The sequence below is a fragment of the Aphelocoma coerulescens genome, chromosome 1A (assembly GCF_041296385.1).
Source record: "Aphelocoma coerulescens isolate FSJ_1873_10779 chromosome 1A, UR_Acoe_1.0, whole genome shotgun sequence".
Taxonomy (NCBI): domain Eukaryota; kingdom Metazoa; phylum Chordata; class Aves; order Passeriformes; family Corvidae; genus Aphelocoma; species Aphelocoma coerulescens.
The window spans coordinates 49,310,215-49,317,855 of NC_091014.1; the positions used below are offsets into that span (position 1 = coordinate 49,310,215).

Consider the following 7,641-nt stretch of genomic DNA (forward strand, 5'->3'; position numbering starts at 1 on the left):
GGGGGACATCAGGCACAGCATCACCAGCCGGACAAGGGAGGAGATTGTCCCGCTCTGCTCTGCACTGGGGTGGCCTCACCTCGAGTGCTGGGGGCAGGTCTGGGTGCCACAATATAAAACAGACATTAAGCCATTAAAGACCATCCAAAGGAGGGCAACAAAGATGGTGAAGGGCCTTGAGGGGAAGCCTTATGAGGAGCAGCTGAGGACACTTGGTCTGTTCAGCCTGGAGAAGAGGAGACTGAGGGGAGACCTCATTACAGTCTGCAGCTTGCTCACGAGGGGAAGAGGAGGGCCAGACACTGATCTCTTCTCTGTAGTGACAAGTGACAGGATGCAAGGGAATGGCCTGAAGTTGTGTCAGGTAAGGTTTAGATTGGATATTAGAAAAAGTTTCTTCTTCCAGAAGGACACTGGAATGGGCTCCCCAGGGCAGTGATCACAGCGCCAGCCTGACAGAGCTCAAAAAGCATTTGGACAATGCTCTCAGGCACAGGGTGTGACTCTTGGGGATGGTGCTGTGCAGGGCTGGGAGCTGGACTCAATGATCCTTGTGGATCACTCCCAACTCACCTTACTGTGTGATTCTGTGATTCTGTGGATATCAAGTTGCTGTCCTGCTGCTGAAGCTGGACCTTGCCTGATGCTGGCATGGAGGAGCCTGGGGCACCAGGCCACTTCTTGACCCCAAAAGATCCCAGTACAATAGCAGCTCCTGCTTCATCCCAGCACCTCAGAGGAGGAAGAAATCTAGGAATTGGTATCCTGGTATCTGTTCTGTATGAAATTACATTTACAGGTCATTTGGATGTGTTTGCATGAATCAGATATGTTTGAATTATTTACAGGATGTGGTGGCTTCAAAGAACCTAATTAGAGTAGAGTAGCATGTTTTAGAACCTGAAAAGGCAAACTCTGCTCCTGCAAGTAATTACTGCTCTAATGAACAAACTCGGAAGAGTGAAATGCATAAATGGATTCTGTGGGATCAGTGCACAGAACATATTTTCAAGGCCAAGGAGAATGGCAGTGTAATAGCTGTGAAACTGTAAAAGTATTAGTGGTAAAAGAAATAACAGCACTATAACTTTATAGTGCAATATAGTCTATTCAACATCAGAGGCAAAGTATCTCATTCAGTATGAATTAATAGAAAACCAGTATTTACTCACCAGAATGGAATTCAAATATTCACAGAAAATACTGTGTTTTAATTTTACAACAAAATGAATCATACTTAGCCTCTGTGCTGCTGACACACCTGTTACCTCAGGTTCTTTGTCTTCATTTCAGCAGTCACAAACTCTGCCATAAACCTTAAGGACTTTCATATTCCATAATTCAATTTATAGTAGCTTCAGGTACTATAAGAAGTGTCCTTATAAAAATGACATCCAAACAGTCCCTACATATTCCTGCACCATAAATGCCGTATGAATTCACTCATTTTAAAAGTCAGTTCAGGATTTTTTGACCAAGAGTGGAGATTCAGCCTGATAACTTCAAGTTAAACTGTGTTATTTCTGTGCTTTAAGTATCATTGCTGACTATAAAAATTGTAAAATAAAAACTTAACTGAAAATTCTCCAGGGAAGTGTTTGAATGAGATTGCAGTATGTTCATGTGTAGCTATATTGTCTCTACTCTGGTGACAGAAAGAAAAATATGGTTTTTTTTTTTCAGTAAACTGAACGCATATCTTTCAAAGATCTCACAGGGAATGGTTATTTATAGCACTGAGCTTCCATTTTAAGATGGGTACTTTTTTTGTTTGTTTTTGCCTGCCACCAATAATAAGGATGCAAGGCAGCAAATCAGATCCTATAATGGGTATTTTACCACTTTCATTCTTGTTGGTGTTTTAGACGTAATCGTGAACTTCTGTTGAGATACTAAGGCTGAAATTTGGACCAGTTGTGATCATTAAGAAACCCTGGTCCTAAACTTATCATGTCTGTAAAATACTGGTGTTCAAAAACCCCTCAGCTGTGGACAGCTGTAAACCTACTTACTTATTACTGTTCCTAAATCCCTGCAGGGTGAAAGAGAAATGAAAGATATTATAGCTCTCCCCCTCTTTTATGTTTTTATTTGTGGCATGTCTGACCTGCACCTCAGCCCTTCAGTTATGATTTCACTGTGCACCATTTACTACACACAGGTAACAGCAGCCTACCTTGTAATCTCCCAATCAAAATCTAAAGACCTTCTGTATGTCAGGGATATTCTGTTATTAAACCCCAACATTATTAGTTTTTCTTTCCTTTTGACAACAGAAATAGAAACGTGTCAGTGAGAGAAACTCCTCAATTATATGGATTTTTTTGAAGGGCAGATCTGAGCCTCCTGAACTTTATCCTATTTTTAACAGCTTGCTACAAATAGGGAAGAAGTAGCCTGGCTGGTTGCCAAATCCTCCAAATCCAACTTAAACACCCATTCACTGGCTTTGTCTAGACTAGGGCCTGTAGGGGATTCATTTGCAAATGTTTGCTCACCCTTTCTAACCTGTGTGAAAATTCAGGCACTTTTAAGGCAGAATGCCTGTAACAAATACTGATTTGACCTATCTACAGTGTCCCAGATGTCCATGGCCCTGGTCAGCCACTGAGGCAGTGGGGGTGAGGGTACTGGGTATTACTGCCACACACCAGTTCCTTGTTTCTATGCATCTGAAAGCATCATATCAGGGGATTTTTCCCCCTCTGAGTGCAGCATTAGCTCAAGGTACCACTCAAGGCTGGCCCAAACTCAGCCAGCACGTACAGCACTGAGGCAGACGAAGAGCATGGAAACCTCTGCACATGACTCAACCAGAAAAAATTCTTTGTGTGGTGTCTGTTTGATCACCTTAGCAAAAGAATAGCTTGGTGAGGGTCTTTTCTGAGACAGAACTGCAAGTTTGTACCTGGAGCAAATATTGGAGAAAAGAAAGCCCTCAAAGAACATGGGGGACATACATGCAGCCAGGGAGGTGAATCAGAAGTGCATATGGTCCTTCATCTTGCCAGGTACATGATCCTCAGGAATTCATTTAGGCACCCTTCATGCAGAGCCAGAATTTGGGTCTACTGAAAGTCATAATCAAAGCCTGCAGGTACCCAGCTTGCAGAAACTGTAAATGTTGAGCTGAAGGTCAGTTTCCATGCTTTACTGTCAGTTTCTGATCTTCCTCTTGAAAACATGGCCCAGCTATTAAATTCTTATCTCAGGGACTTGGTCCTAAATGTTATAAGCCATATATAGTCTCCATTGCCCTTAGGATCCCAGTATATAGAAACATCATTTATGAGGATGCTGTATAAGGTTTTTCTTCCTTATGAAGAATCTCAGTCTTGTGAGTGGCAAGATTTTTATCACCAGCATGCAGAAACCTTCCTGCCAAAGACAAAATTGCTTGCTGACTACCAAAGCCAGAGGAACAGAAAGAGGTGGATCTGTGGAGGAGCGAAAAAAGGGAGAGGCCAGCCCTGATATGGATGTTCTTTTCCACTGTGAAAGCTATTATCATTATTTTTGGAGTCCAAACAGTTACATAAAAGGACATTCCTTTGACTAGTGTTTATCTCAGTTTTAAAATACAACTTTCATTATGTGTTAGAGCTCAATAATATTTATAAACACAAGTGTCTGCATTGCTTCACCTCTGACCTAAACTTCAAGCTACTGAAGTGGAAATTAGTTTCTGTTTTTAACTTGGCGTGATTTTTGCAAATGATATTTTCTGGATTTGCTGAAGACTGCTTCTACAGATTACACCCTCACCCCAGAACAGAAAGGATGGGCCAAATACAATGGGGAGTGGAGAAACCTTTTTTTTTCTTTGACAGACATAATTGTTACTCCAACATGAAATTTTGGCTCATCCTCTGTTTTGAATCCCTATTAAGAAAAAATTACATGATTCTGACTCCTTACCTTTAATTAATTATGGGTTTTCTTAAAATACTAGAACATAAAGCTTGAGTTCCTAAGTAAGACACACAGTTAAGTCTTGAAATATTACATTTTTCTGCTTTGCAAATATATCTGAAAGGTTAGCACCCAGTGAAGCACGCAGAGTCATCTTAATGAAAAAAATCTGAGGTGCATCCATAAAGATTCTCATCCAAATTAAGACCTGATGTTTAAGCAGGTGCAGCTTCCCCATTATGTGAATGGAGTTTCCATAAACTGCAGTCTTGAGTTATTGACATTAAAGAACAGGTGGAACAAGCTTATCCTGTTTTAATTGGACTATAATACTCACTTGTTAGAGAGAAAAACAGCCACCTTGGCATCACAGGCACAGAAATCATCACAATTTTCTGCTGCCCAGAAAGGTTAGGAAGCTGGTGCTTTCTTCTTTTCTTACCTTTTGATCAGGTATTTACAGCAGAAACCTCACATTATGTTTCTTTCTCTCCCAGCCCTGGTGATTTTTAGTACATTTTTTTCTTCCACAGGTTGTGAAGCCTGAGCTGTTTTCTGGAAGAAGAAAGTAACCATTGTCCCTTGGTGACTCTTCAGGTGTGTCTGCAGCTTTTGTTGTTATACCCAAATTAGCTTGACTTGAGGTGCTGGGCAAATTCTTGAAATACCATACACATCTTCTCAGAATTAAGAATCCACCTGGTGGTGTTTAATTCATGTAGGGGATTTTATGTACAGATATTTATACTTTTTACACAGTTGATATCTGAAAAGTGGAAAATGATTTGAGCGTAAAGAATGTGACTAAGATCCATGGGATTCATGTTCTCCTCCCCACTGCAACTCACTTCCCATCTGACTTTTGACCAAGTTATTTACATCTCTTTGCATCTGTTTCCCAGTGCACATAAAGGAGAGTTTACAGCTACTTCAGAATAATTCATTAATAACATTAATATTATTTCCTATCTTCCCTGTATTGCTTTGTTGGGATAGAGACCCTGTGCCTACACAGTAACTGGCAGGAGAAACTCTGCTACAATTAGAATTCATACAGTTTAGAGTTTGTAAGTATTCAATTGATGAAAGCTTGTTTGCCTAAACTATCCCGCCGTACACACAGATGTGACACATGCCCTGGCAATGAGACATCTCAGAAAAATGGTGATTCTCCAGCTGTCACTCATCTTTCACCTGCCTCTGTTTCACTTTCAACTTCCTTCCCAGTGGTAAGTAGGGAGACATCCCTTCCCATTTACAGCAAATTCAGGCTGCAGACACAGAGTCCGTTCATTTCCACTTTCCATGTTATAGCCGTAATGATCAAACACTTCTGCAGTGCTCTGCACTCCACATGAGGATGGAGAAAACCCAATGTTTCTTTGGAGTCCTTCAACACCTTTCAGCTTTGGCCCCTTGGCAATTAATGAATGGCTTGAAAGCTTGCTAGAAAATGTTCTTTAGCACTGCAGCACTTCTTCATTTAGTACTTTGCAAGTGAGTTGTAAAAATTTGCCCTGGAGACAGGGAAATGCAAATATAAATTAGATGGAACACTAATAACATTACATTACAGAACAATGCAAACCGTTTTTGACACCCCACAGAGAAGAAATCCATGCATTCCTTTCTGAATCATCTTTATGGAAATTTCTGTAAACGTGGTATTATTAAAAGAGAGTAGCAATTATTTCCTTCTTTGGTTCATCAGTTGCAGGGAGGGGGAGAATAGGCAGGGGAATTAATTTTGTTTTCTTCCCTCTTCTTCTCTTTTTCTCGCATGTCCTTGTCGGAGAGCTCTCACGACAGGAACCAACAGCACAGAAGCCACCACTGGCAGAAGAGAGCAAGAAGGATGGAAGAAGTGGTCAGTACTGTTAGAGATGAGGTTCCTTAGGTGGAAGTAGTTAAGAGAAAAGCAGAAGCAGGTTGCAGTTAATAAGGCTACTCAGAAAGCCAAAGCTATTAAGACATGTTGACATAACATTTGCAAGCTTCACAGGGGCCATTGTTATAATTTAGATTTAGTATTGATCAGCTCAGCATCAGGGCTGGAGGAAAACTGGACACAGGGTTCTTCACGAAAGTGGCACTTTGGATGTTGCCTTCCTCTTAACACAGAAAAGCAGGAATCCCCCATGTCCTGGCTGACCTGTGATTGCTGCCCTCTCCCTTGGGGCAGACAGAAAGTTGCAGTCACTTGGTATAATCTTTTCAAATTGCAGCTGCAATCATAGCAAGGACATTAAAAACGTGCCTGTGAAATACCAGTTCAATCCAACACGTCTGCACATGCTAGCAGCTCCCTGCTAATGAGGCCTACTGGAGATTTTGCAGGCATATCATTCAGGATGAAAACCAGCTGGCTGTGCATTACAAGGTGTGCTCAGGAAGGGATCTGGTGATTTAACACATGGTGAGAAAGCAGCTTGTGAGGCTCATTAGATCAATGGGGATTCCAGCCTTATACCTCAAATTATATGCCCTCTCTTCTAACATTCACCTTTCACTGTGCAACACCCACACCTTCCTCTTTTTTCCTCTTTTCTCTCTTTTTTTCCCCTCCTTCTGTTCCATCAGTGCATTTTCATGCACTTCCAGTAAGCACCACCAGAGCAGAAAATACCTGAGGTTTACAGGGAAACCAAAGGTAATTCACTCAAGAGAAAGTTTCTTTGTCCAAAATGACGATTCCACTGGCCTCTGTATCACTTGGCAGTTTTTGAATTCTCAAAGAAAAGTGCTGCTGGCAGGGACCACATGCTCTCACCATGCCAAACCCCAAGTAACATGTACCTGGCAGAGGGAGGTGATGGTGATCCACCACATCCCTCTCCAACCCCCCAGCAGTCAAGTACCCTTCCTTTGGTGCGGCGACTGGTGGAGACTTTTCCCCTGCCTGGCTGACTTGAGCTCCAGATCTCCAAAGTGTGTGCAGAAGTGGGATGGTACTATCTCCACTTGCTCCTTCCTAGTACAAGAAGAATGACATTCTTCTGGGTGTGAGCTCCACATGTTCTCCCCAGTGGTGGCCTTTCTGGGTGGTTGTCCTTGCCCACTCACCACTCACACTGTAGGTTTTGGTCCTATTTCTAACACTGCCCAACACACAGTTTATATGGGGATCCCAGATACCATGTCGGCTGTGTTCAGTGTCCCCCAGAATGTCCAACCCCCCATGGCTTGCTCTCTGCACCTCTTCCCAACCCCCGACATGGCACAGGGCACCTCTGGCACTGAGCAGATGTTCATGGTCCCCCAGGCAGGACTGGCAATGGCCTTTCCTTACACCTCTCCCCTCACCCTTCTGGACTGCTGGCTCCACACACATCCTGTGCTTTAAAACATTTGATGTCCATTGGCAGACAGGAGCCACTGTTTGGTCTTCGGCAACTGTGAGCTGCTATGAAACAGCTGCTGTTAAAGCAGAAACCCCTGACATGACATGACGTCAGCACTTAGTGATTAATACTTAATGAAGTACAACCTCTCATTTCCTTGCCTGTGAGGAGAGATGAAGATCCAAAGACAAGCAAGACCCTTCCAGGCTTAGCCGTTAATTCCTGGGGGTATTTCCAGACCGCTGCCATTGCCTTCCATCTTTTCCTCCAACCTCTACCTCCAGAAAAAAGCATCTTCCCAGAGTCCTTCCAACTCTTAGGTCTCTAGTAGGCACAGGAAAATGAGAAATGCCCTTCTGAAGACACAGAGTAAACCAGGACTGTTCCG

General features: G+C 42.6%; 1 long non-coding RNA gene across 1 annotated transcript; it reads left to right on the forward strand.

Annotated features, from left to right (window-relative positions):
- Window positions 1-292: 292 nt before the first annotated feature.
- Window positions 293-6,827, forward strand: LOC138104687 (uncharacterized). Its single transcript, XR_011148222.1, has 4 exons — window positions 293-364; window positions 4,446-4,509; window positions 5,036-5,141; window positions 5,708-6,827. It is a non-coding gene; the product is annotated as an uncharacterized lncRNA (long non-coding RNA).
- The last annotated feature ends 814 nt before the right edge of the window (window positions 6,828-7,641 follow it).